This window comes from Canis lupus, chromosome 2 (genome assembly GCF_011100685.1).
Source record: "Canis lupus familiaris isolate Mischka breed German Shepherd chromosome 2, alternate assembly UU_Cfam_GSD_1.0, whole genome shotgun sequence".
In the NCBI taxonomy this organism is placed as follows: Eukaryota; Metazoa; Chordata; class Mammalia; order Carnivora; family Canidae; genus Canis; species Canis lupus.
The window spans coordinates 22,075,189-22,083,942 of NC_049223.1; the positions used below are offsets into that span (position 1 = coordinate 22,075,189).

At 46.6% G+C, this 8,754-nt stretch overlaps 1 long non-coding RNA gene across 1 annotated transcript; it reads right to left on the bottom strand.

Moving 5' to 3' along the window:
- Window positions 1-2,726: 2,726 nt before the first annotated feature.
- On the bottom strand, window positions 2,727-7,526 carry LOC119869987. Its single transcript, XR_005354946.1, has 2 exons — window positions 6,655-7,526; window positions 2,727-2,927 (listed from the first exon to the last, which is right to left on the bottom strand). It is a non-coding gene; the product is annotated as an uncharacterized LOC119869987 (long non-coding RNA).
- Window positions 7,527-8,754: the final 1,228 nt, after the last annotated feature.

The window sequence follows — 8,754 nt, forward strand, 5'->3', positions numbered from 1 at the left end:
CACTCTGCCTACAGGTGAAGGTAAAGAAAGAGAAAGGCATAGATCCACCCGCCCTTTCTCTCCTGCTTTTCCCATGAAGTTCACTCTTCGCAGTCAGAGGACCAGCAAACAACAAACCAAAGAGACTTTTGCCAAAAAAAGAACTAGGTAGAAAGTGAACAGGAGTCTAAAACCTGTCATTGCAACTTAACAGAACACTTCCCCATCACTTTCATTTTTTTCTAATTAAATGGGTGGGGTGCATGTTTACTGCAAATAATTTGGAAAATGGAGAAAAATACAAAAAAACCCCACAAATCATCTGTAATCTGGCCATTTTGAGATAACCACCCTCCCTTCTCTAGCACCCTCTATACTCTATTACCCTGTATAGTTCACCATCCTGTAATATTATTATTATTACTACTACACCACTGCTTATTCTCCGGCTACGTCAATTGAATGTAGAGTCCACGAAGACAGGGCATTTGTCTCTCCGAGGTAGGGTTGAGCAGACTGGACACAATAGGTCAAGGGCATGAAGGCATTAAGGAGTTATGTGCAAAATCAAGGCATCTGAGTGAGTGGTTGAGTCTCCAGCTCGCTCCATTCCTCATCCTTAAGTTTGCCTTGCCCTAAAAAATTTGCCAGCATCGGGGCAACTGGATAGCTCAGTTGGTTGAGTGTCTGACTCTTGATTTCAACTCAGGTTATGATCTTGGAGTCCTGGGATGGCCCCACATTGGGCTCCATCCTCAGCGTGAAGTATCCTTGTCTCTCTCCCTCCCCCTCTGCTCCTCCCTCTGCTTGAGGGCTCTCTCTACCCACCTCTCTCAAATAAATAAATAAATAAATAAATAAATAAATAAATAAATAAATAATTTTTAAAATTTGTTTGACAGCATCAGCATCTGAAGTGACCTATTCCAACACGCCTTCATTTTACATCAACATTTTCCTGACTGTCCATCCAAACTGTCACCTTTATTCTCAGAAACCAGCATCCTCCTGTCTTCCCAGGGCACCTTCATCCAGGTGCTCATGCTCTTAATGGTGCCCCTTCCATCATCCTCAGGGTTCCACTCCACCATTTGTCTTCTCTCTGCTCATATCTTCAGTCTTTCCAAACACATTAATTGCTTCCCCTCTTTTTATGATTGTCCCGAAACTACCCAATCCTAAAAATGACCCTCCTTCCCACTCCCCTACCCATCCTACCTCTTGCCTTCTCTTCACACTGATCTGATTGAAAGAGTAGTTTACACCTGTTTTCTCCATTTCCTACCCACCCACTCCTTCCTTAACCTCCTGTAACCTAGTTTCCCCCTCAACCCCAAGGTCTCCAATGACCTTTTAGTTGCTGTCTGAAAGCCTTCACTCAGCTCATCCTTCCCAACCTCTCCATCTCCCTAACCTCCTACACAGTCAACTGTCATTGTCCATGGTACAACGACCGCAAACACCATCTCCCTGACGCTCCTTCCTCCCCTCTCTGTCCCGTCACCCCAGACATCCCACACACCAATGACAACTTAGTCTTTCCAAGGTACAACTGTGTTAGGCAAGATTAATTTAATTCCTTTCTACGGTGACCCCAGGAAATTAGAAAAAAAGTGTTGAGCATACCGGGTCAAGTCTTTAGCAAGACATGAAATAGTCTCTCATCCTTGGAGAGGAGGTTGAGAAGCGCGGGCTAAAACATCTCATGGGAGCTTTTCAGCAGAAGACCTTTCACAGATGCAGAGAAAGCAGGTCCAGAGTGGTGGCTCACTGGCTTCACCCCCCAGAACTGCAGTAAAGCGGCCACCGCACTGCCACTGTCATTAGTTTCTGTGGATCTGAACACACCAAGTGCTAAGGAATGTCCTGCACACCTACCAAACTTGTTGCCTCTCCTCTCCTGTGCCTTCTCAATGTGCCTCTAGTGCAGCGGGGGCCATGGTAAGGCATGGGTGGGGGGGCTTCCTTCTGGTTTATCATGTACTCAGCCCCAAACCGCACCTGGGAGAAGACACCCATCTGCAAGGACCCACGAAGGTCTCCAGTGCCCAGGACCTCCCTTGTCGGCTCTTGTTCTCCTAACTCAATCTTTCCTGTGCAGCACCTCATCCTCTGAGTGCTGCAAAGCCCCCCTCCAACCCCTCTTCTTCTGCTGGAGTGCAGTCACTAGGCATAAGGTCTCGTAGGACAGGATTCCTGTGCTTCGTCTGAATATCTTGTGGGAAGGGCCTGGTTTCCAGGGAGAAGGGCACCCACCACTCAGGGTCCATCATACCCTCTCCTACCTCCAGTCCAATGGCATTCCTAGTGTCTCACTGTCATGTGGCCACAAATGCAGTCACCGCAGCCCCCCTTCCCGCTCCACTACAATCTTCCTGGCCTGTTACAGATCTTAACTTGACTCACCTGCCACATTCTGTTTCTACTAACCAACCCCCCGGTTCCCCTTCTCCAGAGCAACACATTTCTCCCACTCGGTCCTATCCAACGAGATCATTAAGGATTTTCAGTGTAGGTAACACTCATCTATCTTGGCAAAGGGTACCCATTAAGATGTAAATGAGCAAGGAGAAATCTATGACTTATTTGAAAGTTATAAACGTCTGACCTCTGTTCATCATTGGTGGGAATGCATGTGGGGACAGGGAGTTTTAACCCCTCTTGATCACTTTGAACTTACGAACAAACGGATCATGGGCAGCTTGTTTGTAAGTAGAGGCGTGTCGGTAGGATTAAGTGGATCAGTAACAGGTTGAACAACTTTACTTAGAGATATGGGCTGGTAGTCCCACGTCAATCTAAAACAGGGTCTTGGGCAGCCGGGGTGGCTCAGCGGTTTAGCACTGCCTTCGGCCCATGGCGTGATGCTGGAAACCCGGGATCCAGTCCCGCGTCGGGCTCCCCGCATGGAGCCTGCTTCTCCCTCTGCTGTGTCTTTGCCTCTCTCTCTGATAAATAAATAAAATTTAAAATAAAACAGGGTCTTTAGTGTTTGATTAGTCTCCACTTCTACCCTGTTCGAGCCTCTCCAATTGTGAAGGGATGAGAAAATCAGGGTTAAAGATTGTGTTTAAGAATCGGGGTTTTGGTGACACTGGGTGGCTCAGTGGTTGAGCATCTACCTTAGACTCAGGTTGTGATCCTGGGATCCCAGGATGGAGTCCCACATCGGTTTCCTTGTGGGGAACCTGCTTCTCCCTCTGCCTGTGTGTCTACCCCTCCCTCTATGTCTCTTATGAATAAATAAATAAAATCTTAAAAAAAAAAAAGATTGCTTTGGCTATTCAGGATCTTAAAAAAAAAAGAAGAAGAAGAATCAGGGCTCTGGGGCACCTGATTGGCTGAGTCAGTTAAGCATCTGCCTTTGGCTCAGGTGGGGATCCCAGGGTCTTGGGCTCCCTGCTCAGTGGGGAGTCATTTGTCCCTCCTCCTCGGCCCCTCCCCCCACTCGTGTTCTCTCTCATTCTCACTTTCTCAAAGAAATAAATAAAATCTTTAAAACACACACACACACACACACACACACAGTGGGAGATACAGACCTCAGTAAAATCAGGCAACCCAGAGGAACCTGCTGATACCCAGCAATCCACCGAAAGAGACTCGGTGATCATTTTGACCATTTCATGACCTTTCACGATCATCCCAAACAATAAGAGGAAACTTAATCATCATAAAGCAACCTGAGTTTTTGTGCAGGGCCCAAGAGCCAGTAGAGAGTGCAAAAGGTTGCAGCTTAGCAGGAGTGTGTGTGGGAATGGCGTAGGAGTTGAAATCAGTATTATATTCCGGTTAATGACGCTGCTCACCGCAGAGTCTGCTCAGGTTTCTCTTTCCCTCTCCCTCTCCCTCGTCCCTCCCCACTATGAATAAATAAATCTTAAAAAAAAAAAAAAAAGAGGTACACTGATGGATTTTTTTTTTAAGATTTTATTAATTGGGATGCCTGGGGCTGCTCAGAGGTTGAGCGCCTGCCTTCGGCTCAGGTCGTCATCCCAGGGTCCTGGGATCGAGTCCCACATCGGGCTCCCTGCATGGAGCCTGCTTCTCCCTCTGCCTGTGTCTCTGCTTCTCTCTGTGTGTCTCTCAGGAATAAATAAAGAAAATATTTTTTAAAAAACTTTTTTAAATTAAAAAACGATTTTATTTATGAGAGCAAGAGAGAGAGAGCGACTCAGGCAGGAGAAGCAGGCTCCCACAGGGAGCCTGATGCAGGACTTGATCCCAGGACCCGGGGACCATACCCTGAGCTGCAGGTAGACACTCAACCACTGAGCCACCCAGGTGCCCCTCGACTGCACTTCTCACATCTCCTTTCTGGAACCAGCAGCAGCCTGCTGCCCCAGCCTGCTCCTAGGACTCTGGCCACACCGCCGTGTGGAAGTAACACGGGCGACAGCCTGCAAGCTCCCACTTCACTGTTGCCTGCACAACCATCCTGTCACGTGGGCTATGCCCCTGTGCTGTTGATAAACACACAGCAGTGTAAGGAAATTGAATAATATCCCCAAGGTCCCAACACCACTGAGTGTGGAGCCAGGATTCAAATTCCAGCCCTTCTGACTTGGCCCGGACGCCCTTCCTGCAGACACTACAGAGCATCTTCTTATTTTGCACTGAAACTAACAGAAGTCTTATGTTTTCTTTAAAGCACTGCCCTTATTCAAATTTCTTTTTTAAAAAAATCACTCCATTAAGGGATCCCTGGGTGGCTCAGCGATTTAACGCCTGCCTTCGGCACAGGGCATGATCCTGGGGACTGGGGATCGAGTCTGGTGTTGGGCTCCCTGCATGGAGCCTGCTTCTCCCTTTGCCTGTGTCTCTGCCTCTCTCTCTCTGTCTCTCATGAATAAATAAATAAAATCTTTTTTTAAAAACTCCATTAAAAAATTCACATTTGGACACCCTGAGACAGGAATGCAAACCCTCTTGCACACAGATGAGACATGTCGCCTTTACAAAACTTCCTCATCAAAACTCCTCTTTCTCTGATTCACATTGTGAACCACCACTGCCATATAAAACTAAGGATGGAGGGGAGCCTGGGGGCTCAGTTGGTTGAATGTCCAACTCTTGGTTTTGGCTCAGGTCATGATCTCAGAGTTGTTAGATCGAGCCCCATGTCGGCTTGGAGCTCAGCCAGGAGTCTGCTTGAGGGTCTCTTTCTCTCTCTCTCTTCCCCTCTCACTATGCCCCTCCCCTCACCCAGGAGCATACTCTCTCTCTCTTAAATGAATAAATAAATCTTAAAAAAAACACACACACACACAAATCTAAGGATGGAAAAACATTCATTAATTGCTTCAGGATGCATTTGCCATCATACTCCCAAGAGTCTTCTTTTCTCCTCTTCTGTTCCCAGACTTTCTCCCCATTTCTGTTTCTAAAGGTTTTCTTTTAAACGCTGCCAAGACTTTGAGGGGATCCATTCACTTTTGTTCGTTCCCTCCAACAGCTTCCCTGGCACAGTCTTCCATCTTTGGACTCTGAAGAAGCCCACAGAGTGATGGCAGATTGGGAAGTACTGCTCCTTCCCTTAGACCACAGCATCCTCAAATTTTCCTAAAGGATGATACGTTTATGTCCTTCCCTAGCTCTTCTCTGCCATGACCTTACATGGAGAACATACATTCACCTTTAATTACTCAAAAAAATTAGTGGGCACTGTGGTGGCTCAATCAGTTAAGTGTCTGCCTTTGGCTCAGGTCATGATCTCGGGGTCCTGGGATCGAGTCCTGTGTCCGGCTCCCTGCTCAGCGGGCAGTCTGCTTCTCCCTCTCCCTCTGCAGCCCCACTGCTCACTCTCTCTCTCCCAAATAACTAAATATTTTTTTACAAATTAGTAAACAATTCAAGGGGTGCAAAGGGTGAACCTGCCTGCCCTGGTCACTCAGTCTCCTACACACAGGCTACCACTGTCACCGGTTTCTTGCAGCTCAGGGACTGTGGATATCATTTGCCAATTCAAACAAGAAAGGTCTGTGTGAGTGGTTTACTTTACCCTGTCGTTTTAAGCTACTTACAAGAAAATCCAAACATTCAGCTCAGCACACTTGAATTGCTATTCAACCTTCCACCTCCACCGAAATGACATGTCCTTCTGGAAGCCTTTCCTGTTCTATCTAGCCTGTATCGGGTGATCCCCTTTCATGCCCAGGACACCAGGTACTTACCCTATCGTCTATCCTGTGTATCAGAGCGGAAGTAGCCTGTGTGTCTGCTTCTTACTGGGGACAGAGGCCAGCAGAGTACCTGGCACACAGACTGCCTTCAGGAAATATGTGCTGAAACAAAGTATTATCTGAATATCTACGTATATTCTGAATGATGCACTAATCCTGGGAATGGAAAGGTAAATAAAGCATAATATCGATCCTAAACTTCCTGGCATCTTCATATAATTTACAAAAAAAAAAAAAAGAGAGAGAGAGAGAAGAAGAAGAAGAAGAAGAAGAAGAAGAAGAAGAAGAAGAAGAAGAAGAAGGAGATCCACTTCTATTCGTCCAACTCTGAATGTAGGTTCACTTGGCAACACAAACAGCATTTCTCATTTGCATAATCTGTCCCTCCTCTTAGTGTTACAAAATGTCCCAGAGTCTCCCTTTATTGTAAAAATGTGGCCTCCGATTCCCGTTAACCTGCATTGGCCTAAGTGGCAAAGGCTGAAGGTTTTACCTCGTGTTGTTCGCAGATAAGGTCTTGAGAGACTCAGAAGCAGCAGCATGGATGGACGCTCCGAGGGTCCAGGCAGAAAAGTGGGAGAGAAGCTCAGCGAGGTGCCACCCGGGTTGTCCACCAGCCACCAGGCCTCGGGCAGACTGGAAAAGAGCGCTGAGCCTCTCCTATGTGACAGGGACAGACAGAGACCAACGGGGACCACAGCTCTCCACGCCGTCACCCCGGGGGTTTGCAGAAGCATTCACTGAGCTACGGAATGCAAGTGTCCCTATACTATGTGACACGTGAGAGGGCTCAGTCCTGCTGGGAGGAGTAGTCATTCCTGTGCTGTGATGCCACTTTTGATACTCATCATTTTAAAAGGATTTTAAAACTTAAAGCTCTCTTGACCATGAAATCTTGCTTACGTAAAATGGAGTGCATGCTGTGCAATGGCCTTGAGCCCAAATCACCTTATCCCAACAGAATGTTTCTCATGCCCAAAATGACAAGGTTGGGCTAGAAGGTCTACAGACTCCCAAGAGACAAAGCAAGCACATGTGATGGCTGACCTTGGTTGGATTCTTATCAAAAAAAAAAAAAAAGGAAAAACAACTGAAACTATTCTTGGCATTGCTGATATGATGGCTCATTAGCTACTATGGAATTATTACCAGTTTTCTTAGGGGATGGTGGTTTGGTGGGCATGGAGGGGAATGTCCTTACTCTGCGGAAAAACATACCGAAGCATCATGATGTCTGCACATGTTTCAGAGAAAGAATATCTGAGTGTATGTGAAAGAGAGATTGAGGGAAAGAGAGTATATAGACTGTTTTTTTTTGTTTTTTTTTAAAAAAACCACCCAGGGGCACCTGGGTGGCTCACTCGGTTAAGCATCTGCCTTCAGCTCAGGTCATGATCCTGGGGTCTGTGGAGGCCAAGAAAAATTAAGGCCATTCCACCTCAAGTTTAGCATTAGCACAAGTACAGCCATCTTAGGCCCCTGTGAATAAGAGCTGAACTTTACAGGAAAAACTGCAGAATGTCCTTGGCAGGGAATCCCATATCAGAAAGACAACAGAGCCCACCCCCGTGGTAGAAAGTCCCATATTAGAATGAGAACAGAGCTCAATGCCCTTGAAAGCCCCATATCAGAATGTAAACAGAACTTGAGAAATTCCTCCACCCCTTCTGAAAATCCCCTAGACCAGCCTATAAAAAACCCAGCTGTAACCCACTTCGGGGTCCAAGTCCCTGCTCCGCTGTGTCGGGTATACTTGGACCCAGGCTCGAGCTTGCTAATAAACCCTCGTGTGCTTGCATCGGTGTCGGCTCCTTGGTGGTTTCTCAGATTCGCAATCTTGGGCACAACAGGTCCTGGGATGGAGCCTGCCGCCCGCCCACATCCGGCTCCCTGCTCAGTGGGGAGCCTGCTTCTTCCTCTCCCTGTGCCCCTCTCCCTCTTCCGCCCTGCTCTCTCTTGCTTGCTCTCTCTCCCTCTTGGATAAATAAATATATATTTTAAAAATTATCTCTGAATTCCCTTTTGGCTATCATTTCAAATTTCTAAGAATGCCTCAAAACCTTATGACCAAATATTGAAAATTATTATTTTTTTAAATCAACAGTAAGTCTAGCTGAACAAAAAACACATTCTTCATCTTCCTTCTTACCTTTCAAGCTCTAATCTCGGCCTTTAAAGTCTAAATATTGGGGCAGCCAGGGTGGCTCAGCCTTTGGCCCAGGGCACCATCCCAGAGTCCCCGGATCGAGTCCCACATCGGGCTCCCTGCACGGAGCCTGCTTCTCCCTCTGCCTGTGTCTCTGCCTCTCTCTCTGTGTCTCTCATGAATAAATAAATAAAATCTTTAAAAAAATAAAATAAAGTCTAAATATTGTGTCCCGTCTGCTTCATCTTAAGAAAGCCTTGAAACTTGAGCATACTAAAAATTGTATCTTTACAAAATACTTTTCATCCGTTTTTATTTATCCTAATTTTTATCTGCATTGTGACTCTCTGCCCTTCCCTCCACGGGCCTTCCTGCTTCAGGCTTTGATTAGGACCTGCCTGGCCTTCTGCTTTAGATTTTATTCTTGAACTTGTGTGTTTGTCTCCA